The sequence below is a fragment of the Oncorhynchus keta genome, unplaced genomic scaffold, assembly GCF_023373465.1.
Source record: "Oncorhynchus keta strain PuntledgeMale-10-30-2019 unplaced genomic scaffold, Oket_V2 Un_contig_22569_pilon_pilon, whole genome shotgun sequence".
Lineage (NCBI taxonomy): Eukaryota > Metazoa > Chordata > Actinopteri > Salmoniformes > Salmonidae > Oncorhynchus > Oncorhynchus keta.
In genome coordinates this window covers 37501-47500 of record NW_026282963.1, presented here as the reverse complement: position 1 = coordinate 47500, position 10000 = coordinate 37501, and the positions used below count along the sequence as shown (strand labels likewise).

Below are 10000 nucleotides of genomic sequence, written 5' to 3'. Positions count from 1 at the left end.
TGTTTGAAGTGAGAACAGCCAGAAGCACTGAAAGGTATACAGTATCATTCCCAGCTTGATTTCAGTCAATTAAATAAAGTATTGAGCCAGCCAGGAGTCGAACCTAGAATCTTCTGATCCGTAGTCAGACACGTTATCCATTGCGCCACTGGCCCCACGTCTAAACTGAAGTCAGGTCACAGCTAGACCAGTGTACACAGTCATAGCGTCTGTCAAAAACAAGGTTCCTTGGTTTCTGTTTCAGATGCATATCTTAATTTGATCCTCCTGTTGTTGCATGAATTTTACTGCAGAGCAAGAAATGCAGCCATGAAGTGTATTCAACGTTTAAAAAGCCTTGTATAATTTGAATCTACATAACATGTCAAATTTCCTGTTGATGAGGGAATATTGTTGTGTTGTGCAAAAATGCTGCATCTGTTGTTACACAAGTGCGTACCTAACGACAAGATATTCTTTCCCATACCGGGAGTTGAACCCGGGCCACCTGGGTGAAAACCAGGAATCCTAACCGCTAGACCATATGGGAAGACACATACTTAAAATACACATCACAGACAAATCTTTAAATGTTGACATTATGCCTGTTGGGTTTAAAAGCTCCATCTTTTTTTCTCAGAGATGTTGGGGAATGTCCAGATGAAATCCGTCTAAAATGTGTTTGAAGTGAGAACAGCCAGAAGCACTGAAAGGTATACAGTATCATTCCCAGCTTGATTTCAGTCAATTAAATAAAGTATTGAGCCAGCCAGGAGTCGAACCTAGAATCTTCTGATCCGTAGTCAGACACGTTATCCATTGCGCCACTGGCCCCACGTCTAAGCTGAAGTCAGGTCAAAGCTAGACCAGTGTACACAGTCGCGTCTGTCAACAACAAGGTTCCTTGGTTTCTGTTTCAGATGCATATCTTAATTTGATCCTCCTGTTTTTGCATGAATTTTACTGCAGAGCAAGAAATGCAGCCATGAAGTGTATTCAACGTTTAAAAAGCCTTGTAATAATTTGAATCTACATAACATGTCACATTTCCTGTTGATGAGGGAATATTGTTGTGTTGTGCAAAAATGCTGCATCTGTTGTTACACAAGTGCATACCTAACGACAAGATATTCTTTCCCATACCGGGAGTTGAACCCGGGCCACCTGGGTGAAAACCAGGAATCCTAACCGCTAGACCATATGGGAAGACACATACTTAAAATACACATCACAGACAAATCTTTAAATGTTGACATTATGCCTGTTGGGTTTAAAAGCTCCATCTTTTTTCTCAGAGATGTTGGGGAATGTCCAGATGAAATCCGTCTAAAATGTGTTTGAAGTGAGAACAGCCAGAAGCACTGAAAGGTATACAGTATCATTCCCAGCTTGATTTCAGTCAATTAAATAAAGTATTGAGCCAGCCAGGAGTCGAACCTAGAATCTTCTGATCCGTAGTCAGACACGTTATCCATTGCGCCACTGGCCCCACGTCTAAACTGAAGTCAGGTCACAGCTAGACCAGTGTACACAGTCATAGCGTCTGTCAAAAACAAGGTTCCTTGGTTTCTGTTTCAGATGCATATCTTAATTTGATCCTCCTGTTGTTGCATGAATTTTACTGCAGAGCAAGAAATGCAGCCATGAAGTGTATTCAACGTTTAAAAAGCCTTGTATAATTTGAATCTACATAACATGTCACATTTCCTGTTGATGAGGGAATATTGTTGTGTTGTGCAAAACTGCTGCATCTGTTGTTACACAAGTGCATACCTAACGACAAGATATTCTTTCCCATACCGGGAGTTGAACCCGGGCCACCTGGGTGAAAACCAGGAATCCTAACCGCTAGACCATATGGGAAGACACATACTTAAAATACACATCACAGACAAATCTTTAAATATTGACATTATGCCTGTTGGGTCTTTAAATCCCGCATGCATCGTGACTTTCAAGCTCATTACCATAACGCAACATTAGCGATTTCTGAAAATTGCAAATGAAATGAAATAAATATGCCTGCCCTCAAGCTTATCCTTTTCTTAACAATCCTGTCGTCTCAGATTTTCAAAATATGCTTTAGAACCAGAGAAAATCAATAATTTGTGTAAGAGTGGTGATAGCTAGCTTAGCATTTAGCGTTAGCATTTAGCACGCAACATTCACAAAAACCAGCAAAGGGATCAAATAAAATAATTTACCTTTGAAGAACTTCAGATGTTTCAATGAGGAGACTCTCAGTTACATAGCAGATGTCCAGTTTTTCCTGAAAGATGCTTGTGTAGGACACAACGTTCCGTTTTGTTACTATGCATTTGGCTACCGAAACTAACTGAAAATTCAGTCACCTAAACGTCGAACTTTTTCCAAATTAACTCCATAATATCGACTGAAACATGGAAAACGTTGTTTGAATCAATCCTCAAGGTGTTTTGTCATATATCTCTTCATTGAAATGCCTTCCCTGGAAGCGTGCATTCTTCTCTGATTCGGATGGAAAAATACTGGTACCTGACTTTTGCGCACCAATTTCCACGCAGACACCGTGCGGGACACTTGGTAATTGTAGGCTCTTATGGTCAATCTTCCAATGATATGCCTACAAATACGTCACAATGCTGCAGACACCTGGGGGAAACGATAGGAAGTGTCCGTTCATTCCTGTCGCATTCACAGCCATATAAGGAGATCATGGAAAACGTGCCTCCAGAAATCCTGTTGATTTCCTGGTCACTCAAACATCTTGGTTTTGCCTGTAGATTTTGTTCTATGGCACTCACAGTGAACATCTTTGCAGTTCTGGAAACGTCAGAGTGTCTTCTTTCCAAAACTATCAATTCCAAGCATAGTCGAGCATCTTTTCGTGACAAAATATTGCGCTTAAAACGGGCACGTCTTTTTATCCAAAAATGAAATACTGCCCCTATAGGACTAACAGGTTAAAAGCTCCATATTTTTTTCTCAGACATGTTGGGGAATGTCCAGATGAAATCCGTCTAAAATGTGTTTGAAGTGAGAACAGCCAGAAGCACTGAAAGGTATACAGTATCATTCCCAGTTTGATTTCAGTCAATTAAATAAAGTATTGAGCCAGCCAGGAGTCGAACCTAGAATCTTTTGATCCGTAGTCAGACACGTTATCCATTGCGCCACTGGACCCACGTCTAAACTGAAGTCAGGTCACAGCTAGACCAGTGTACACAGTCATAGCGTCTGTCAAAAACAAGGTTCCTTGGTTTCTGTTTCAGATGCATATCTTAATTTGATCCTCCTGTTGTTGCATGAATTTTACTGCAGAGCAAGAAATGCAGCCATAAAGTGTATTCAACGTTTAAAAAGCTTTGTATAATTTGAATCTACATAACATGTCAAATTTCCTGTTGATGAGGGAATATTGTTGCGTTGTGCTAAACTGCTGCATCTGTTGTTACACAAGTGCGTACCTAACGACAAGATATTCTTTCCCATACCGGGAGTTGAACCCGGGCCACCTGGGTGAAAACCAGGAATCCTAACCGCTAGACCATATGGGAAGACACATACTTAAAATACACATCACAGACAAATCTTTAAATGTTGACATTATGCCTGTTGGGTTTAAAAGCTCCATCTTTTTTTCTCAGAGATGTTGGGGAATGTCCAGATGAAATCCGTCTAAAATGTGTTTGAAGTGAGAACAGCCAGAAGCACTGAAAGGTATACAGTATCATTCCCAGCTTGATTTCAGTCAATTAAATAAAGTATTGAGCCAGCCAGGAGTCGAACCTAGAATCTTCTGATCCGTAGTCAGACACGTTATCCATTGCGCCACTGGCCCCACGTCTAAGCTGAAGTCAGGTCAAAGCTAGACCAGTGTACACAGTCATAGCGTCTGTCAACAACAAGGTTCCTTGGTTTCTGTTTCAGATGCATATCTTAATTTGATCCTCCTGTTTTTGCATGAATTTTACTGCAGAGCAAGAAATGCAGCCATGAAGTGTATTCAACGTTTAAAAAGCCTTGTAATAATTTGAATCTACATAACATGTCACATTTCCTGTTGATGAGGGAATATTGTTGTGTTGTGCAAAAATGCTGCATCTGTTGTTACACAAGTGCATACCTAACGACAAGATATTCTTTCCCATACCGGGAGTTGAACCCGGGCCACCTGGGTGAAAACCAGGAATCCTAACCGCTAGACCATATGGGAAGACACATACTTAAAATACACATCACAGACAAATCTTTAAATGTTGACATTATGCCTGTTGGGTTTAAAAGCTCCATCTTTTTTTCTCAGAGATGTTGGGGAATGTCCAGATGAAATCCGTCTAAAATGTGTTTGAAGTGAGAACAGCCAGAAGCACTGAAAGGTATACAGTATCATTCCCAGCTTGATTTCAGTCAATTAAATAAAGTATTGAGCCAGCCAGGAGTCGAACCTAGAATCTTCTGATCCGTAGTCAGACACGTTATCCATTGCGCCACTGGCCCCACGTCTAAACTGAAGTCAGGTCACAGCTAGACCAGTGTACACAGTCATAGCGTCTGTCAAAAACAAGGTTCCTTGGTTTCTGTTTCAGATGCATATCTTAATTTGATCCTCCTGTTGTTGCATGAATTTTACTGCAGAGCAAGAAATGCAGCCATAAAGTGTATTCAACGTTTAAAAAGCTTTGTATAATTTGAATCTACATAACATGTCAAATTTCCTGTTGATGAGGGAATATTGTTGCGTTGTGCAAAACTGCTGCATCTGTTGTTACACAAGTGCATACCTAACGACAAGATATTCTTTCCCATACCGGGAGTTGAACCCGGGCCACCTGGGTGAAAACCAGGAATCCTAACCGCTAGACCATATGGGAAGACACATACTAAAATACACATCACAGACAAATCTTTAAATATTGACATTATGCCTGTTGGGTCTCTTAAAGCCCCATCCCGCATGCAGGATCGTGACTAAGCCTCAAGCTCATTACCATAACGCAACATTAGCGATTTCTGAAAATTGCAAATGAAATGAAATAAATATGCCTGCCCTCAAGCTTATCCTTTTCTTAACAATCCTGTCGTCTCAGATTTTCAAAATATGCTTTAGAACCAGAGAAAATCAATAATTTGTGTAAGAGTGGTGATAGCTAGCTTAGCATTTAGCGTTAGCATTTAGCACGCAACATTCACAAAAACCAGCAAAGGGATCAAATAAAATAATTTACCTTTGAAGAACTTCAGATGTTTCAATGAGGAGACTCTCAGTTACATAGCAGATGTCCAGTTTTTCCTGAAAGATGCTTGTGTAGGACACAACGTTCCGTTTTGTTACTATGCATTTGGCTACCGAAACTAACCGAAAATTCAGTCACCTAAACTCAAACTTTTTTCCGAATTAACTCCATAATATCGACTGAAACATGGAAAACGTTGTTTGAATCAATCCTCAAGGTGTTTTGTCATATATCTCTTCATTGAAATGCCTTCCCTGGAAGCGTGCATTCTTCTCTGATTCGGATGGAAAAATACTGGTACCTGACTTTTGCGCAAATTTCCACGCAGACACCGTGCGGGACACTTGGTAATTGTAGGCTCTTATGGTCAATCTTCCAATGATATGCCTACAAATACGTCACAATGCTGCAGACACCTGGGGGAAACGATAGGAAGTGTCCGTTCATTCCTGTCGCATTCACAGCCATATAAGGAGATCATGGAAAACGTGCCTCCAGAAATCCTGTTGATTTCCTGGTCACTCAAACATCTTGGTTTTGCCTGTAGATTTTGTTCTATGGCACTCACAGTGAACATCTTTGCAGTTCTGGAAACGTCAGAGTGTCTTCTTTCCAAAACTATCAATTCCAAGCATAGTCGAGCATCTTTTCGTGACAAAATATTGCGCTTAAAACGGGCACGTTTTTTATCCAAAAATGAAATACTGCCCCTATAGGACTAACAGGTTAAAAGCTCCATATTTTTTTCTCAGACATGTTGGGGAATGTCCAGATGAAATCCGTCTAAAATGTGTTTGAAGTGAGAACAGCCAGAAGCACTGAAAGGTATACAGTATCATTCCCAGTTTGATTTCAGTCAATTAAATAAAGTATTGAGCCAGCCAGGAGTCGAACCTAGAATCTTTTGATCCGTAGTCAGACACGTTATCCATTGCGCCACTGGACCCACGTCTAAACTGAAGTCAGGTCACAGCTAGACCAGTGTACACAGTCATAGCGTCTGTCAAAAACAAGGTTCCTTGGTTTCTGTTTCAGATGCATATCTTAATTTGATCCTCCTGTTGTTGCATGAATTTTACTGCAGAGCAAGAAATGCAGCCATAAAGTGTATTCAACGTTTAAAAAGCTTTGTATAATTTGAATCTACATAACATGTCAAATTTCCTGTTGATGAGGGAATATTGTTGCGTTGTGCTAAACTGCTGCATCTGTTGTTACACAAGTGCGTACCTAACGACAAGATATTCTTTCCCATACCGGGAGTTGAACCCGGGCCACCTGGGTGAAAACCAGGAATCCTAACCGCTAGACCATATGGGAAGACACATACTTAAAATACACATCACAGACAAATCTTTAAAGGTTGACATTATGCCTGTTGGATTTAAAAGCTTCATCTTTTTTCTCAGAGATGTTGGGGAATGTCCAGATGAAATCCGTCTAAAATGTGTTTGAAGTGAGATCAGCCAGAAGCACTGAAAGGTATACAGTATCATTCCCAGCTTGATTTCAGTCAATTAAATAAAGTATTGAGCCAGCCAGGAGTCGAACCTAGAATCTTCTGATCCGTAGTCAGACACGTTATCCATTGCGCCACTGGCCCCACGTCTAAGCTGAAGTCAGGTCAAAGCTAGACCAGTACACAGTCATAGCGTCTGTCAACAACAAGGTTCCTTGGTTTCTGTTTCAGATGCATATCTTAATTTGATCCTCCTGTTTTTGCATGAATTTTACTGCAGAGCAAGAAATGCAGCCATGAAGTGTATTCAACGTTTAAAAAGCCTTGTAATAATTTGAATCTACATAACATGTCACATTTCCTGTTGATGAGGGAATATTGTTGTGTTGTGCAAAAATGCTGCATCTGTTGTTACACAAGTGCATACCTAACGACAAGATATTCTTTCCCATACCGGGAGTTGAACCCGGGCCACCTGGGTGAAAACCAGGAATCCTAACCGCTAGACCATATGGGAAGACACATACTTAAAATACACATCACAGACAAATCTTTAAATGTTGACATTATGCCTGTTGGGTTTAAAAGCTCCATCTTTTTTTCTCAGAGATGTTGGGGAATGTCCAGATGAAATCCGTCTAAAATGTGTTTGAAGTGAGAACAGCCAGAAGCACTGAAAGGTATACAGTATCATTCCCAGCTTGATTTCAGTCAATTAAATAAAGTATTGAGCCAGCCAGGAGTCGAACCTAGAATCTTCTGATCCGTAGTCAGACACGTTATCCATTGCGCCACTGGCCCCACGTCTAAACTGAAGTCAGGTCACAGCTAGACCAGTGTACACAGTCATAGCGTCTGTCAAAAACAAGGTTCCTTGGTTTCTGTTTCAGATGCATATCTTAATTTGATCCTCCTGTTGTTGCATGAATTTTACTGCAGAGCAAGAAATGCAGCCATGAAGTGTATTCAACGTTTAAAAAGCCTTGTATAATTTGAATCTACAAAACATGTCACATTTCCTGTTGATGAGGGAATATTGTTGTGTTGTGCAAAACTGCTGCATCTGTTGTTACACAAGTGCGTACCTAACGACAAGATATTCTTTCCCATACCGGGAGTTGAACCCGGGCCACCTGGGTGAAAACCAGGAATCCTAACCGCTAGACCATATGGGAAGAACATACTTAAAATACACATCACAGACAAATCTTTAAATGTTGACATTATGCCTGTTGGGTTTAAAAGCTCCATCTTTTTTTCTCAGAGATGTTGGGGAATGTCCAGATGAAATCCGTCTAAAATGTGTTTGAAGTGAGAACAGCCAGAAGCACTGAAAGGTATACAGTATCATTCCCAGCTTGATTTCAGTCAATTAAATAAAGTATTGAGCCAGCCAGGAGTCGAACCTAGAATCTTCTGATCCGTAGTCAGACACGTTATCCATTGCGCCACTGGCCCCACGTCTAAACTGAAGTCAGGTCACAGCTAGACCAGTGTACACAGTCATAGCGTCTGTCAAAAACAAGGTTCCTTGGTTTCTGTTTCAGATGCATATCTTAATTTGATCCTCCTGTTGTTGCATGAATTTTACTGCAGAGCAAGAAATGCAGCCATGAAGTGTATTCAACGTTTAAAAAGCCTTTGTATAATTTGAATCTACATAACATGTCACATTTCCTGTTGATGAGGGAATATTGTTGTGTTGTGCAAAACTGCTGCATCTGTTGTTACACAAGTGCGTACCTAACGACAAGATATTCTTTCCCATACCGGGAGTTGAACCCGGGCCACCTGGGTGAAAACCAGGAATCCTAACCGCTAGACCATATGGGAAGACACATACTTAAAATACACATCACAGACAAATCTTTAAATGTTGACATTATGCCTGTTGGGTTTAAAAGCTCCATCTTTTTTTCTCAGAGATGTTGGGGAATGTCCAGATGAAATCCGTCTAAAATGTGTTTGAAGTGAGAACAGCCAGAAGCACTGAAAGGTATACAGTATCATTCCCAGCTTGATTTCAGTCAATTAAATAAAGTATTGAGCCAGCCAGGAGTCGAACCTAGAATCTTCTTATCCATTGCGCCACTGGCCCAACGTCTAAGCTGAAGTCAGGTCACAGCTAGACCAGTGTACACAGTCATAGCGTCTGTCAACAACAAGGTTCCTTGGTTTCTGTTTCAGATGCATATCCTGTTGTTGCATGAATTTTACTGCAGAGCAAGAAATGCAGCCATGAAGTGTATTCAACGTTTAAAAAGCCTTGTATAATTTGAATCTACATAACATGTCACATTTCCTGTTGATGAGGGAATATTGTTGTGTTGTGCGAAAATGCTGCATATGTTGTTACACAAGTGCGTACCTAACGACAAGATATTATTTCCCATACCGGGAGTTGAACCAGGGCCACCTGGGTGAAAACCAGGAATCCTAACCGCTAGACCATATGGGAAGACACATACTTAAAATACACATCACAGACAAATCTTTAAATGTTGACATTATGCCTGTTGGGTTTAAAAGCTCCATCTTTTTTTCTCAGAGATGTTGGGGAATGTCCAGATGAAATCCGTCTAAAATGTGTTTGAAGTGAGAACAGCCAGAAGCACTGAAAGGTATACAGTATCATTCCCAGCTTGATTTCAGTCAATTAAATAAAGTATTGAGCCAGCCAGGAGTCGAACCTAGAATCTTCTGATCCGTAGTCAGACACGTTATCCATTGCGCCACTGGCCCCACGTCTAAGCTGAAGTCAGGTCACAGCTAGACCAGTGTACACAGTCATAGCGTCTGTCAAAAAGAAGGTTCCTTGGTTTCTGTTTCAGATGCATATCTTAATTTGATCCTCCTGTTGTTGCATGAATTTTACTGCAGAGCAAGAAATGCAGCCATGAAGTGTATTCAACGTTTAAAAAGCCTTGTATAATTTGAATCTACATAACATGTCACATTTCCTGTTGATGAGGGAATATTGTTGTGTTGTGCGAAAATGCTACATGTGTTGTTACACAAGTGCGTACCTAACGACAAGATATTCTTTCCCATACCGGGAGTTGAACCCGGGCCACCTGGGTGAAAACCAGGAATCCTAACCGCTAGACCATATGGGAAGACACATACTTAAAATACACATCACAGACAAATCTTTAAATGTTGACATTATGCCTGTTGGGTTTAAAAGCTCCATCTTTTTTTCTCAGAGATGTTGGGGAATGTCTAGATGAAATCCGTCTAAAATGTGTTTGAAGTGAGAACAGCCAGAAGCACTGAAAGGTATACAGTATCATTCCCAGCTTGATTTCAGTCAATTAAATAAAGTATTGAGCCAGCCAGGAGTCGA

At 40.6% G+C, this 10000-nt stretch overlaps 22 non-coding genes across 22 annotated transcripts in view; all 22 read right to left on the bottom strand.

The window, feature by feature from the left end:
* Positions 1–82: 82 nt before the first annotated feature.
* Positions 83–155, bottom strand: trnar-acg (transfer RNA arginine (anticodon ACG)). Its single transcript has one exon. It is a non-coding gene; the product is annotated as a tRNA-Arg (tRNA).
* Positions 156–457: 302 nt separating this feature from the next.
* trnae-uuc (transfer RNA glutamic acid (anticodon UUC)) lies at positions 458–529 on the bottom strand. Its single transcript has one exon. It is a non-coding gene; the product is annotated as a tRNA-Glu (tRNA).
* Positions 530–740: 211 nt separating this feature from the next.
* Positions 741–813, bottom strand: trnar-acg (transfer RNA arginine (anticodon ACG)). Its single transcript has one exon. It is a non-coding gene; the product is annotated as a tRNA-Arg (tRNA).
* Positions 814–1113: 300 nt separating this feature from the next.
* trnae-uuc (transfer RNA glutamic acid (anticodon UUC)) lies at positions 1114–1185 on the bottom strand. Its single transcript has one exon. It is a non-coding gene; the product is annotated as a tRNA-Glu (tRNA).
* Positions 1186–1395: 210 nt separating this feature from the next.
* Positions 1396–1468, bottom strand: trnar-acg (transfer RNA arginine (anticodon ACG)). Its single transcript has one exon. It is a non-coding gene; the product is annotated as a tRNA-Arg (tRNA).
* Positions 1469–1770: 302 nt separating this feature from the next.
* trnae-uuc (transfer RNA glutamic acid (anticodon UUC)) lies at positions 1771–1842 on the bottom strand. Its single transcript has one exon. It is a non-coding gene; the product is annotated as a tRNA-Glu (tRNA).
* A 1601-nt stretch (positions 1843–3443) lies between these two features.
* Positions 3444–3515, bottom strand: trnae-uuc (transfer RNA glutamic acid (anticodon UUC)). Its single transcript has one exon. It is a non-coding gene; the product is annotated as a tRNA-Glu (tRNA).
* Positions 3516–3726: 211 nt separating this feature from the next.
* On the bottom strand, positions 3727–3799 carry trnar-acg (transfer RNA arginine (anticodon ACG)). The gene has a single exon. It is a non-coding gene; the product is annotated as a tRNA-Arg (tRNA).
* A 303-nt stretch (positions 3800–4102) lies between these two features.
* trnae-uuc (transfer RNA glutamic acid (anticodon UUC)) lies at positions 4103–4174 on the bottom strand. The gene has a single exon. It is a non-coding gene; the product is annotated as a tRNA-Glu (tRNA).
* Positions 4175–4385: 211 nt separating this feature from the next.
* trnar-acg (transfer RNA arginine (anticodon ACG)) lies at positions 4386–4458 on the bottom strand. Its single transcript has one exon. It is a non-coding gene; the product is annotated as a tRNA-Arg (tRNA).
* Positions 4459–4760: 302 nt separating this feature from the next.
* On the bottom strand, positions 4761–4832 carry trnae-uuc (transfer RNA glutamic acid (anticodon UUC)). Its single transcript has one exon. It is a non-coding gene; the product is annotated as a tRNA-Glu (tRNA).
* A 1611-nt stretch (positions 4833–6443) lies between these two features.
* On the bottom strand, positions 6444–6515 carry trnae-uuc (transfer RNA glutamic acid (anticodon UUC)). The gene has a single exon. It is a non-coding gene; the product is annotated as a tRNA-Glu (tRNA).
* A 210-nt stretch (positions 6516–6725) lies between these two features.
* trnar-acg (transfer RNA arginine (anticodon ACG)) lies at positions 6726–6798 on the bottom strand. Its single transcript has one exon. It is a non-coding gene; the product is annotated as a tRNA-Arg (tRNA).
* A 301-nt stretch (positions 6799–7099) lies between these two features.
* Positions 7100–7171, bottom strand: trnae-uuc (transfer RNA glutamic acid (anticodon UUC)). Its single transcript has one exon. It is a non-coding gene; the product is annotated as a tRNA-Glu (tRNA).
* A 211-nt stretch (positions 7172–7382) lies between these two features.
* Positions 7383–7455, bottom strand: trnar-acg (transfer RNA arginine (anticodon ACG)). Its single transcript has one exon. It is a non-coding gene; the product is annotated as a tRNA-Arg (tRNA).
* A 302-nt stretch (positions 7456–7757) lies between these two features.
* trnae-uuc (transfer RNA glutamic acid (anticodon UUC)) lies at positions 7758–7829 on the bottom strand. The gene has a single exon. It is a non-coding gene; the product is annotated as a tRNA-Glu (tRNA).
* A 210-nt stretch (positions 7830–8039) lies between these two features.
* On the bottom strand, positions 8040–8112 carry trnar-acg (transfer RNA arginine (anticodon ACG)). Its single transcript has one exon. It is a non-coding gene; the product is annotated as a tRNA-Arg (tRNA).
* Positions 8113–8415: 303 nt separating this feature from the next.
* Positions 8416–8487, bottom strand: trnae-uuc (transfer RNA glutamic acid (anticodon UUC)). The gene has a single exon. It is a non-coding gene; the product is annotated as a tRNA-Glu (tRNA).
* Positions 8488–9040: 553 nt separating this feature from the next.
* Positions 9041–9112, bottom strand: trnae-uuc (transfer RNA glutamic acid (anticodon UUC)). Its single transcript has one exon. It is a non-coding gene; the product is annotated as a tRNA-Glu (tRNA).
* A 211-nt stretch (positions 9113–9323) lies between these two features.
* trnar-acg (transfer RNA arginine (anticodon ACG)) lies at positions 9324–9396 on the bottom strand. The gene has a single exon. It is a non-coding gene; the product is annotated as a tRNA-Arg (tRNA).
* Positions 9397–9698: 302 nt separating this feature from the next.
* Positions 9699–9770, bottom strand: trnae-uuc (transfer RNA glutamic acid (anticodon UUC)). Its single transcript has one exon. It is a non-coding gene; the product is annotated as a tRNA-Glu (tRNA).
* Positions 9771–9981: 211 nt separating this feature from the next.
* The window catches only part of trnar-acg (transfer RNA arginine (anticodon ACG)), a 73-nt gene continuing 54 nt past the window's right edge, over positions 9982–10000 (bottom strand). Inside the window, exon 1 of the tRNA in view lies at positions 9982–10000. This exon is cut by the window's right edge and continues 54 nt beyond it. This is a non-coding gene — a tRNA (tRNA-Arg).